This window comes from Gossypium hirsutum, chromosome A03 (assembly GCF_007990345.1).
Source record: "Gossypium hirsutum isolate 1008001.06 chromosome A03, Gossypium_hirsutum_v2.1, whole genome shotgun sequence".
Taxonomy (NCBI): Eukaryota; Viridiplantae; Streptophyta; class Magnoliopsida; order Malvales; family Malvaceae; genus Gossypium; species Gossypium hirsutum.
In genome coordinates this window covers 9,403,514-9,418,067 of record NC_053426.1, presented here as the reverse complement: position 1 = coordinate 9,418,067, position 14,554 = coordinate 9,403,514, and the positions used below count along the sequence as shown (strand labels likewise).

Genomic DNA, 14,554 nt, shown 5'->3' with positions numbered 1-14,554 from the left:
TTATTAATTAAATATTTTAAAATAATAATAATAATAATAATAATAGATCAAATAAGTTGTAGATGTATTTTAATATTTCTCTTAATTCATTGGTAATTTCTAGGTTTTTTTTTAGAATTCTAAAATAGAATTAATTTTAGGAATTGAAGGTATTTTACTACAATTATTTTAGTTATCCTTTAGGGTGCCCGTTAAAAGTAAAAATCTCTAATTTAAGTTTCAAATTAGATAAGTTTGGTGAATACATCTTAATCGAGCTACAAGTAAACCAGAGACGTTTCCTTTAGAGTTTTTATTTAAGATTTCCATAAGATTTTAGCTTAAATTAAGACATTAATATGCTTAAAGAAAAAATCTAGCTCTTAAGACCCCGTAGGACTATCCCCAGATAGGCGTTGTGGGGGTGCTATAACCTTCCCCACATGTAACTGTACTCTCGAACCTAAAATTTGGTGATGAGATCAAGTCTAGATTTTTAGGATTTTTCCGTAGTATTAATTCTAGATTTTTAGACAATAGGTGGCTAACCAACATAGCCTTAATTGGTTAGTGGCGACTCTACGCAATTTAGTCCCTCCGTGTCTAGCTTTGCTTACTAGGCCCTCGTACTCTTATGTAGGCGATGTTGTGACAGCTTGGCGACTCCACTGGGGACGTTAGTGAGTCGACTTAGGATTAAGAGCTACGTTTTTTAATATTTGTGCATATTAGATTTATTTATTCGTACATTAATTTGTTTAATTGTCTAATGTCATTTTAATTTGTTGAATATATGTTAAATATTGATTTATTTGTTCATTTCATTTACTTATCCTATTTTGATATGAATGCCAATGCGTTTGTTTATTCTTTTATTGATAAAATTGATTAATTTGTATGTCGACTCTACCGTCGTGGGGCGGCTATAATTGTCATTCATGTTGCATCTTGCTTTTGGTCCTACGTTTGTTCCCATCCAGTTTAGGAGGAGTAGCCTTAGGCTTTCGTGTGACAATATTTCACTGCATAAGTTTAAGGACTACTCCATGGTTAAGATGGACATAGATGTTCGTGTAGTAAATGCTACCATATACGTTATGGAAGTCTTACCACCCAAGAGCCAACCTTTTTTAAAAGGGGAACGTGGTACGTGATATTCACAGTAGGTTTTAAAAATTTATAATTATTCGTTCTTGAAACTAACTATTATCACGATGAAGGCAAGTGTACCTATCGAACAGTAGTATAGCTTTAGCAAGACTGGATTGTCAAACCCAAAGGAACCAAAAGTACTAGTAATTACTTTCTTTTTATTATGTAGCCTAAAAATTAAGGGATTTGTTTATCTAAACTACTTAACTAAACTAAGAGTGCACAGAGAGAAAATTGGGAAAAAGCTTTTGGGAAAACTCAATTGATTAAGACAATACCCAAGGAAAAATCCACCTAGACTTCACTTGTTATTTGACTCTGAACCAGACGAATTATTCATTTGACTCGATCCGTAGAAATCCCTAAGTTATATTATTATCTCTCTCAAGACTAATAACGTTTAACCCTAGGTTGATTAATTGAAATCTCTTTCTAATTAATGCCCTAGTGTTGCATTAACTCGATCTATGGATCCCCTATTAGGTTTCACCCTAATCCAGCAAAATCTTATCACCCTATCTCTAGGCGTGCAATCAACTCCGCTTAATTATGACAAATTTACTCTTAGACAGGGTCTCTTCCTCCTCTGAATAAGAGTATTAACTTGAATCAATATCCTGGAATATTAAAACAAGAATTAAAAACACATAATTAAAAACAAGTCAAATATTTATCATACAATTCAAATAATAATAACAAGATCCGTCTTACGTTCATTCCCTTTAGGTATTTAGGGGGTTTAATTCATAATTATAAAAGAAAACATCTCAGAAGAATAATGAATACAAAACATAAAGAAAACCTAAAACTTCTGAATGGAAATTGAAGGGAGATCTTCAGTCTTGATGATGAATCCGACTTCTAAGATAGACCAATTAGCTTCCCTTGAGTAATTTCTTGCCTCCTACTCTATGTCCCCCTTCCTAAGTGCCTCCTCAGGTGTTTAAATAGGCTTTAGAATGCCTAAGAGCCCTCAAAAATGGCCTTTTCTGAATAGGACTATACTTGGGCTCGGCAAGGACACGCCCATGTGACATGCTCGTGTGCGATTACTCCAGCTCGTGGTCAAGGCTGTTGAATAGGCACGGGTGTGTAGTCTACCTGTGTAAGTCGTGCTTCGATCCTGCCAAATGGACACGGTCGTGTGACACACCCGTGTGAGGAAGTCCAGGCCGTGTTAGTTTCCCATGTGAGTCCATTTTCTTCGTTTTCGGCCCGTTTCTCGCTCTTTTTACTCTCCTATGCTCACTTAAGTATAAAACATGAAATTAAAGGATTAAGAGCATCGAATTCACCAAATCTAAGGAGAAACCATCCATAAATGTGCTAAGTATGGGATAAAAATATGTATAAATTACGGTTTATCAAATACCCCCACACTTAAGCGTTTGCTTGTCCTCAAGCAAAATCCTCAACTCACAATCAAAATAAATTCTTCTCAATTTATAATCCCTATCAATAATATCTCAAAATAATCCATAAGTATTCATACATTGAAAATTTAACTAAAAGTACATCAAAGTTTCAAACATTCCAAGTTGAGCATTTTATCACGAAAACATAGGTGTCTCCCCTTATCTAAGTGATTACATTTGATCAAAATATCAAAGAGTTTAACATCTTCATTAAAGATTCACTCAAATCACTCGAGGTGTTTAAGGACATCAATTAAAGCACTCATTAGTCAATATGAAGAGTTATTACCATAGGCTTGCTTGAAAATCAAATCTCCACCACTATATATTGAGCTGATACGTCAATCAAAAAGGTCTTTTAGAGGGTTGTAACGTGGCTTTGGTTAGGGGGTATGGTCACAAGCTGAAGAAAAAAGGTTAGAATTGAGATTGAATTGAAAAATTACCTAGCTAGAAAAATAACTAGTCATTAAATGAATACAAGTGAGCTTCTTCTCAGAATATGGAATTAACACTCAAGCTCAAGAACGACGAATTACTACTAATATGTATTGAATTATATATATATTTATATATATTTAAGAATAAGTCAAATAACATAGAACTTAATTATCACAACGAAGAATAAAACATAGCTAAGCAATTATTTCAAATTAAATCTCGACAAAAATAGGGGTCAAATTAGGGGATTTCAACAATAATGGGTTATGGGTTAATATTGAGGGTAAATCAATTAATGGCTTGTTAGGTTCAAAGGGGTTCATTAAGGGTTAATTATGAAGGTAGGCTTCTGTAGAGTGAGGGGGTTAAACCTAAGTGCCTTTATCATCTTGACATATCAACTCAAATGGTGTGGTCTCGACATGCATAATCAAGCAAGTTCTAAAATAACAAATCAAAACTGACGCACTCTTAATGAAAGTGAGCATGAAAGAAATAAAATATGATCTAAATGCTCAAGATCTCACAAAAATTATGGCTTTTTGATGTTTAAACTTGTGCATTTCAACTTAAGATAATACCTAAACTTAGGGAAACAACCTAAAAGTTTTTAATTCTTCGAAAATCAACTTATCATGCTTGATTCCCTAACGTCTTAAAGTTTAAACAATCAATGCATAAATACCAATGTTTTAATTCAAGACATATCAATAAAAATCATAAATTAATTAAAATCTATTCTAATAGTGATAAAAGTGATTCACATGAAAATAAGACAAAATTTAGGGATTTGTAATAATGATATAAAAGGCCTCCCACACTTAAGATGTACATTGCCCTCAATGTACAAAGATAGATATATTGAAAAATATAGATATATAATCATAAGATAGGGAGAGAAGTGAAACTTCCAGAATGATGAATGAACTCCTTGAATTGGAGTTATGGAGACTAATCGGCCAAGGTAATGATGAGAGTGGAGGAAGATACTCCGGTGGTGGTAGAAGTTCATTAGTCCATAAGTCCTGCGCCAAAAGAATATTATATCTGGTAGTAGCTATGGTCGTAGTCGAGCAAGACATGACAGTCGTGGAGAACCTTTCCCAGTGAAGTTTGTAGTTCCTATGCGATGATGAGCTTTAGAGCTCTTTATAACTGTGATAGAATCAGGAACTTTTTAGGGAATATAAGGAAGCATAATTACTCGTAGTGAAATAGCCAAAACTATAAATTATTCAATAAAAATTATAATAACTAAAATTAAAATAATATTAAAGAAAAATGAAATAAAAAGTACTTAAATAAGACAAATAAAGATAAAAGTGAAAATAAAAATAATAAATAAAAAGTTTTTAAACATCGTCATCGCCGGATGGTTCGCGAGGTGGGGGTGGCGATGAGATGTGAAAGTGCTGACAAATCTAATATAAAGTCGCATCAATGTAATCAAAGCGCTGAAAACATTGCTGCTCAAATCATGTAAGACGCTCAGAGATATCAGACAGTGAAGCCGCCGCATGAACTGGACGATGGATTGGTGGTGGCTGAGACGGTCGGTCCTCATGACATGGAGGGACATTATCAGTAATGTCCTCTAGGTCCTCCTCCTTGGTGGACTGAATGAGGCGTTACTGAGGAGGGTAGGTGCCACGTCGTTTCTCGATCATCCTCATATTTAGCATGCTCGATATGCCCGGTGGGAACATCTGGCCGATGAGAGTGGGGGAGAATGATTGTGCTGCTGTGTTGAGGAGCCTAAAGTATTGAGCCAGTCGAGTCACATAGGGCCCGATAGAGATGACCCATCTCCTATGTCGTTCCGTCTGATGGCGGATGGGGAGGGCGATGAAGTAGGCAAGGTTAAAGACGTGCCCGTTCGCCATGCTCCATAAGAAATAGGCGTCGTGGGTGCACACGGCCATACTTCGTTCGTTTTTCCCACGCCCATGTAAATAGGTCCATGCCCGTGTTAGTTTGACAGTGTCGACCACGAGTGAATGGCACGGGCGTGTCGCACGTTCATGTTAAATTCTCAGTTTCAACCACGGTTTTAAGGCACGGGCATGTCTCACGCCCGTGTTATTTTGGCAATTTTGCCCACGGCCATGTTGCACGACCGTGATAACTTATCGCATCTAGTGTTGGGGAAAACTTTTTTACCTTGTTTTCACACGGCCGTATCGCACCGTCGTGTCTCCTCCTGTGGTGTGAGCATGGCCTAAGAAACGCCCATATGTCTGGTCGTGTAGATGGGAAAACCCTGTGTTTCAAGACTCAGTTTGTAGGTTAGATGTGAAAAACTAGAATTTAAATAAATCATTACTGTTAGTGCTCGGGTTGCCTCCCGAGAAACTCTTATTTATAATTTTAAGCTGGACTTACCTCTCTTCTGCATGGTCAATGTGGTGCGAGAAGTTTACACTCCCCATCCTTGCTATCAACTTTATCAACATAAGGTTTAAGACGAGTATTGTTTACCTTAAAAGTACCGAATTTGGGATAAATTACCTCAATTGTACCATATGGGAAAATACTGAGTACCGTGAGAGGAATTTTTTTATTAGGTTCAGAAGTGGCAATGCGAGGATCTGCTGCATCTAGTAGTACTTTGTCTCCAACCTTAAGTTAATTTGGTGCGACATTGAGCTCGTCCTGGCTCGGTTTCGGTTTATCGGGTGTTTTCAGTTTCTGTGTCTGCCATTTATCTAGTTCCTCGATTTGTAGCCTACGTTTTTCATAAATGGGTCATTTGTTGTTGCTTGAACATGGCTCGTGTAGGTTCTTTAAACTTATTTCCTGCAAAGTAAGTTGCACCACATGGTCAGTTTTAATAGAATGATTTATACAACTACCTTCAAATTTTGATGTGTTACTCGAATTAATAGCTTGAAGGGTGATTGTTTCGTCTCCCACACGAAGTGTGAATTCACCTGTGCCAACATCAATTATTGTTCTAGCTGTTGCTAAAAAGGGGCTCCCTAAAATTAAAGGAACGTTACTATCCTCCTCTATGTCTAAAACAACGAAATCAACTGGGAAAATAAATTTGTTAATTTTAACGAGTACATCTTCAGTAATCCCCCTAGGAAATCTGATTGTTTTATCGACTAATTGAATACTCATCCTAGTTTGTTTGGGTTTCCCAAGACCTAGTTGCTTAAACATTTTGTAAGGCATGACATTGATACTAGTCCCTAAATCAGCAAAATCATTATTAACATCTAAACTACCAATTAAACAAGGAATCGTAAAACTCCCTAGATCTTTCAATTTGTTGGGTAGCTTATTCTATAAAATGGCTGAGCACTACATTCAACTCCACATGCTATGCCTCATCCAACTTTTGTTTGTTTTATAGAAACTCTCTTAAAAATTTGACTGCGTTTGGCATCTACGAGAGAGCTTCGATAAACAGTAAGTTAATATGTGATTTCTTTAATAGTTTAAGGAATTTACCGAATTATTCATCTGGACGGTCTTTCCTTGTCGCATTGGGGTATGACACCCGTGGTTTGTACTCTTTACTTACAGTTTTTTTTATCATTATGGACTGCCTCACCTTTATCTTGACTTACCACAATACCTTGCCTCGGTTCTGATGCAGGCTCAACTAACCCTTCTTTGTCTTGAGTAGTAATCGCATTGAGTTGTTCCCTTGGGTTAGATTCTGTGTTACTCGGTAGACTACCTTGTGGTCGTTCAGAAATTAGTTTGGCGAGTTGGCCTATCTGAGTTTCAAGCCCTTGGATTGACGCTTGTTGATTCTTAAAGGCTATCTCGGTATTTTAGAAACGAGTTTCTAACACTGAGATGAATTTTGTTAGCATCTCTTCAAGGTTCGGCTTCTTTTCCTGCTGGTAAGGTGGTTGTTGAAAACCCGAAGGATGTTGTGACCTTTGATTTCCTTGACCGCCCCACGAGAAATTGGGATGGTTCCTCCAACCTGCATTATAAGTGTTACTATACGGGTTATTTTAGGGTCTAGAGTTATTGTTACCCATATATTGGACTTATTCCTCCTCGATGCTAGGGTAGAAGGATTGATATTCTGTGCATGCTCCTCCTCCATTTGAATCACACCTCATCACTGGATGTACCTGAGTAGAACCACACAAACTGTCAATCTTTTTATTTAAGAGTTCTACTTGGTTAGATAGTATAATAACCGCATCGAGGTTGAAAAGACCAGCTGTTTTCATCAGCTTTGTCCTCATAACTTGCCACTAATAGTTATTCAGTGAAATCGCCTCAATAAATTCGTAAGCCACCTCAGATGTTTTGTTATTCAAAGTTCCACCGGCGGCTGTGTCGATGAGTTGCCTAGTTGAGGGGTTCAAACCGTTGTAAAACGTTTGAACCTGTAGCCAAAGTGGTAACCCATGATGAGGGCATCTTCTCAAAAGATCCTTGTATCTCTCCCATGCATCATAGAGTGTTTCTAGATCCATCTGCACAAAGGAAGAAATGTCATTCCTCAACTTAGTTGTTTAAGCTGGTAAAAAATATTTAAGTAAAAACTTTTCGGTCATTTGTTCCCAAGTAGTGATTGACCCTCGTGGTAACGAATTCAACCATTGTTTAGCCTTATTCTTCAATGAAAAAGGGAATAACCAAAGGCGAATGACGTCATCAGAAATGCCATTAATTTTAAATATATCACATAGTTCCAAAAAGTTTGCCAAATGAGCGTTGAGATCTTCGTCCTGCAAACCATCAAACTGAACAAATTGCTGTATCATTTGAATTGTGTTAGGTTTCAATTCAAAAGTATTTGCAGCAACAGCAGGCCTAATTATGCTCGATTCAGTTTCTGTTAAAGAAGGTTTAGCGTAATCATACATAGTGCACGAAGCAGGATTCTGATTAGCAGTAATCGCAGGAGGTAGCAGATTTTCATGGTTGTCGGTCATCTCCTCGGTTGTGGCGTGAATATCGTCTTCTTGCTCTTCCTTTGTGTATCTTAGGCTTCGCCTTATTTCTCTTTGGTTTTTGTGAACTGTGCGGTCGATCTCACTATCAAACAATAATGGTCCCGATAGGTTTCTTCTAGTCATACACTATAAAAACCTATCAGGAACAAATAAATGAAAAATTAGAAAAGAAAAGAAAATTTTAAATTGCAAATAAAGTAAAATGGCTAAAGTAATAAAATTGAATGTTCCAATATCCTAGTTGCCCGAGAACAGCGCTAAAAACTTGGTACGTGATATACGCAACAGGTTTTAAAAATTTTTAATTAATCGTTCTTGAAACTAACTATTATCACGATGAAGGCAAGTGTACCTATCGAACAGTAGTATAGCTTTAGCAAGACCGGATTGTTGAACCCAAAGGAACCAAAAGTACTAGTAATTACTTTCTTTTTATTATCTAGCCTAAAAATTTAGGGATTTGTTTATCTAAACTACTTAACTAAACTAAGGGTGCACAGAGAGAAAATTGGGAAAAAGCTTTTGGGAAAACTCAATTGATTAAGACAATACCCAAGGAAAAATCCACCTAGACTTCACTTGTTATTTGACTCTGAACCAGACGATTTATTCATTTGACTTGATCTGTAGAAATCCCTAAGTTATATTATTATCTCTCTTGAGACTAATAACGTCTAACCCTAGGTTGATTAATTGAAATCTCTTTCTAATTAACGCCCTAGTGTTGCATTAACTCGATCTATGAATCCCCATATTAGGTTTCACCCTAATCCGATAAAATCTTATCACCCTATCTCTAGGCGTGCAATCAAATCCACTTAATTATGACAAATTTACTCTTAGACTGGGTCTCTTCCTCCTTTGAATAAGAGCATTAACTTGAATCAATATCCTGGAATATTAAAACAAAATTAAGAACACATAATTAAGAACAAGTCAAATATTTATCATATAATTCAGATAATAATAACAAGATTCGTCTCAGGTTTTATTCTCCTTAGGTATTTAAGGGGTTTAGTTCATAATTATAAAAGAAAACATCTTAGAAAAATAATGAATACAGAATATAAAGAACACCCCAAACCCCTGAATGGAAATTGAAGAGAGATCTTCAGTCTTGATGATGAATCTGACTTTTGAGATGGACCAATTGGCTTCTCTTGAGTAATTCCTTGCCTCTTACTCTGTGTCCCCCTTCCTAAGTGCCTCCTCAGGTGTTTAAATAGGCTTTAGAATGCCTAAGAGCCCTCAAAATTGGCCTTTTTCCGAATAGGACTATACTTGGGCTCGGCAGGGACACGCCAATATGACACGCCCATGTGCGATTACTCCAGCCCGTGGTCAAGGCTGTTGAATAGGCACGGGCGTGTAGTCTACCCTTGTAAGTCGTGCTTCGATCTTGCCAAATGGACACGCCCGTGTGAGGAAGTCCAGGCTGTGTTGTTTTTCTATGTGGGTTCATTTTCTCTGTTTTCGGATTGTTTCTCGTTCTTTTTACTCTCTTATGCTCATCTAAGTATAAAACATGAAATTAAAGGATTAGGAGTATTGAATTCACCAAATCTAAGGAGAAACCATCCATAAATGTGCTAAGCATAGGATAAAAATATGTATAAATTACGGTTTATCAGAATGCATCCCTATAGATGTCATATTTAAGGCTTGGGTTCCCCGTGCATTAGAGTTAGCCATAAGCCAACATGTAATGACCATTTTAAATGTGAAACCTAAACATAAGAGCCGTACCTTACCCCTCGAAATAATACCCTATAGGAATTCATGAGCATTTATTCGTATGTTTTGTGTTTGAATTTTTTTCTTCGCAATGCTTTATAATTTAATTTCACATTTTTTTCATTTGACTTTATTTTTTTTACTGACTTGTTTTTCTTGTGTCTATGTCTCTCCATGGCATAATTCAAGCATTATTTAGATACTTGGGGCACAGTGTTACATCTATATTCGAGAAGATTTAGTTGTTCGGCATGGGGTAGAAAATGTAGGGATAATAGCGAGAATGTTAGAGGATACTCAGAGTAGAGAAGACGATTACCAAATAGCTTGTTTTGATTCGAGCCTGCCTCAGATAGTTCGCATGGACTGTAGGAGGAATCGCGAAGACGAGTTAAAGGGAATATGGCAATCATGGAATGATGCTAAGAAAACACACTTCCGGGACAAGTATGGCGATGTAGCACAGCTTCTATTCGTTAATCCGGATGATGCCTTATTGAAGGCCATGGTATGTTTTTTGGATCCCACTTATAGGTGTCTTACATTCAATGAAGTGGATATGGTACCGACTATCGAGGAATATTTTACCTTTCTCTACTATGAGTTTAGAGATCTGCTCAGGATATATTAGAAGCAGAACGTCGATTTTCAGAGACCCTTAGCCAATCTGATGGGATTACCTGTAGATCTAATGAAAGTAAAGTTAAAAGATTAAAACGATCATTGTATTTCATTGTTAAAAGATTGTGTGCCCAAAAGCTTTAGGATATGAAAGTGAGGAACTAGCTGATTTTCTGTTTCAGATTGAAAAAAAAGGTGAATCCTGCTCCATTAGTCTTAGCTGAAACCATCATTTCACTCAATTTCATCAAAAGAAAAGAAGATGAGCGTTTCGTAGGATGCACACAGTTGTTGTTTGTATGGATGAAAAGTCATTTTAGGTGCCTCTATAAGCGCTTTTGTCAGGTGTTTGTTCCTTCGACTAGGCCTATAGAGGAATTTCTGAAAAGTGAGTGGCCTCCAAATCAATCGATTGAGAAGTGGGTTCAAAACCTTAGTACATTGACATACCAATAAATAGAATGGGGGGCTTCATGGATGATTCGGAGCACAGTAATCATTGGGTCCAATGGTCATTTGTAGGTTTCCATAATTGGCATATAGGGAGTCATCAGTTATTCTTCGTTGATGGTTCTGAGCTAATACGGGTATGATCATTGTGTACCTGCTACAGCTGGCTTAAATAGGGTGGAAGTTTAGGTTCAGGACCAGGGATTTTGGAAGAGATACGAATTACGTGGCGTCAAACCTTGAGTTTGCAATCAAGAACCTTTTTCAACCATTCCCCCTCGGAAATGTATATCCAGTTGCACCTAAAAAGAAGCAAAATCTCTGTGTGAGCACAATTCAAGGGAAAGAGGAAGGTCTCAGATGACATAGCTGAGCTAATAGAAAAGATACGCGATTTAAAGATGCGTCTAAGGGGTAAAGATGAAAAGGTCAGATGGCAACGAGAGCAGTATCAAGCATATGTAAAGAAAAAGGAGGAAGAAATCATGAGACAGCAGTAGCAACACTGGTTAGACATGAAGGTAAGAGAGGAGAAACTAATAATATAATTAGAATGACGTCAACGAGAAAAATATGACTTGTTCACTCAGATTTAGAGGTTGGAAGTGGATCCAAGTTTGCGGGCTAATGAACTCCAAAAAGCGCAAGAACAAGAGCGAACTTAGAGGAGGGTGTCTAATGAGAAAACTGCTAAAGTTGAGGTGTTGAAGGAGGAAATTTGTTGTCTGACTAAAGAATTAAAGACAAAAGAAGAGCAAAACAAAGAGGTCATGGAAAAATATACAGAGTTTGTGGAGCGTTTTATCGTAATGGAACAAATGGCAGTAAGCCGACAAGAGGTGTTTGTAACAATGCACAGTGAGGGTCAGGTTTTCGCTCAGCAAGCTGAAGACATATGTGAACAGATTGAAGAACTCAAAAAAGTATCTACCCCTTTTGTGACTAAGGACTAGCCTGTAATGAGACTTTTGGAGGTGACTAAACCACATTACCGAAAGTTCATCAAGCTCATGAGGAGGAAGAAGAAGAACGACGAGTAGAGATTTGCCCTATGGCAATATGATCGATTAGGATTTTCTTTAAGTATGAATGAAAAATAAAAAAAAAACTTTGTAAGCCAAACAGTTTTTGAACCTTCTATGAGAAAATGTTTATATTAGAGTAAATTTAAGACAATGTGCCCATATTTCATTCATTCATTCATCCATTCATTCATTCATTCATTTGTTTATTTAGAAACATCATTTTAAAAAAATAAAAATAAAAGAACATTTTTTATGACGAATCTAAATGATTTTCTAACTTTGGAAAAAAAAATGTCATTTGAAAAAGGACCAAGGATAGCTCACCGGCATAAAACCCACTCAAAAGCCAAAAAGATGATGGTAGTAGAATTAGCACGCATGGCCAAACTAAAGGAAAAAAAGGGAAAAGATGATGGAAATGATGATTATAATGGTCAAAGGCAAGGCCAAGGTAGGAGAAGGAAACAACACTTTGGACAATCTAATCCCTTTTTTATAGTGATACAGGGGTATATCGCGAAGATTTATCGCTTCAAGTGCTAGATGTGACCATTCAGATCTTAAAAGTAAACGAGTTGCTTGTAAGCGAGGAGCCAACAGAATTGGACAAGGGAAAGTCAATTATGGATGAAGAAGCTCATAAATTCAACCTAATTGAGGAATGCCTAAAAGCCATCGAATGATTAGACACCTTCGGATATGCAAAAGTAGAAGGCCTGTGTCTGGTACTCGATGTGGTCGTTCCACCAAAATTCAAAGTTCCTGACTTTGAAAAATTCAATGGTAGTAATTGCCCCATTACTCATATCGCCATGTACTGTAAGAAAATGGTTGTTTACTCCAAAGATGAGAAACTGAAAATACACATATTTCAAGACAGTTTGACAGAATTTGCGGCTCGCTGGTATGTAAAGTTGGACAGGATCTGGATTCGAACTTGGGGAAAGCTCGAACGGGTATTTATTGCTCAATACAAACATATTGTAGACATGACCCCAGACCACCTAACTCCACAGAACATGGAAAAAAAGTCCAACGTGAGTTTTAAGGAATATGCACAATGGTGGAAGGACCTGGTATCGCAAGTACAGCCCTCGCTTACGGAAAAAGAGACTACTGTTCTAATCGTTGGTATGCTAAAAGGCATATACTACGACAGGATGGTAGGAAATGCCTCTAAAACTTTCATGAATATGGTATTATCCAGACAAATGATAAAGAATGCTTTGAAGTTGGGTAAAATAGATGACACTTTGAGCGCGAAGAAAGGTGTCATTGGGAAGAAAAAATACTTTCCATACCTGACCCCAATACCTCCACGCCCCCAATATCTGGCTGTAAATACTTCCAATACTTCACCGTTTATGTATCATCCACCTGTGCCTGTTACAAATCCCCTTATGTTAACTATGCCAACACGGTCCCCACAGACCTGAGCCCCAAGGCCTCCACGGAAGAGGCATCTATTTAATCCAATTTTTATCCCCTATGTAGAACTTTTTTTGATTCTAGTAGAGAAACACCTCCTTGTACCTACACACAATGAACCAATGCAACTGCCATTTCCAAATTGGTATGATGCCAATGCTCAATGTGAGTATCACTTTGGCAATCTAGGTCATACCATCGAGAATTGCTTAGCATTGAAATATAAAGTGCAAGATCTCATAAGGACAAGGAAGATAAATTTTCAGCGAGAATATGTTAACACTAATTTGGTACCAAACCACAATTGAACAGTTAATGCTATAACTAAAGAAAAGAGCCTTCAAAGGAGAAGAGTGGAATAAATCACAACTCCACTCGAACGACTCTTCGACATCTTGAGTAAGTTAAATCTAATTCATGCTAAGCCATCTAAGTCTGTAATGGGAATTGATATGGATCAAATCTGCAAATTCCACCAGCAGAAAATTGCTCTGATTGAAACACAACATGTGTATCCAGATATTAAAATAATAACAATTTCACGGGGAATACAATAAACATGTCATGAAAACCTGCACATTTCACAAATTTCATCAGTAAACATATATATGAATGTGCACATAACAATCAATTACCCGTCATAAATTTAATGAACTTAATCGTTTTGATTATTCAAAATTTGAAACTAAATTACTCATATGCATGAGAAAGACACTTATATAATATATGACACTTTAACATAGACTTCAGAATAACAATCCAAACCTTCATTACCTACACTCTTTTTACGAACTTCCTAACAAGCTCACGAATGTCACTTTATAACCTCCACTCGTTTGGGGAGCATTTGTTATACCTTGTGTAACGGGCTTTGCGGACCTTACAGTGTACCTTGTGAACCTGACCATCTATCTATAGAAAGCTAAACACATGGCCCCCAATGGAACCAACTACATTTCGAACCTAGGCTGGTTCACAAACCCTAACTCGACGAACTTTGGAAAGGGATAGCTCTACTAAGACTATGTGAGGACCACGTGGAGAACTAAAGTAATTAATTGCTAATTGCCCTAACATGTCTCATCCTAGGACGTCACGTGACCGTCACTGCCAAGGGTATCAAATTAAACTTCCACATCAGCGATCTTAGGGCATGTAGCTAAGTTTGTTCCCCACTATAAAATGGTCATGCAAACAACTCACGTAGGACATTCCTTCTTCTTGATCTTTAAACTCTTTTCCCAAAACCAAAAATATCTTCCCAACCTTCATCTTCCTCTCCTTTATTCTACCTTTACCTTATTTCCTTATTCACCTCACTGGTTAACAACATCAATAAATTTAGCACAACTTTTATTTACGATAAAATATTTTAACT

General features: G+C 37.0%; 1 non-coding gene across 1 annotated transcript; it reads left to right on the top strand.

Moving 5' to 3' along the window:
- The first annotated feature begins 7,361 nt into the window (after positions 1 to 7,361).
- LOC121227580 (small nucleolar RNA R71) lies at positions 7,362 to 7,468 on the top strand. Its single transcript, XR_005925147.1, has one exon. It is a non-coding gene; the product is annotated as a small nucleolar RNA R71 (small nucleolar RNA).
- The last annotated feature ends 7,086 nt before the right edge of the window (positions 7,469 to 14,554 follow it).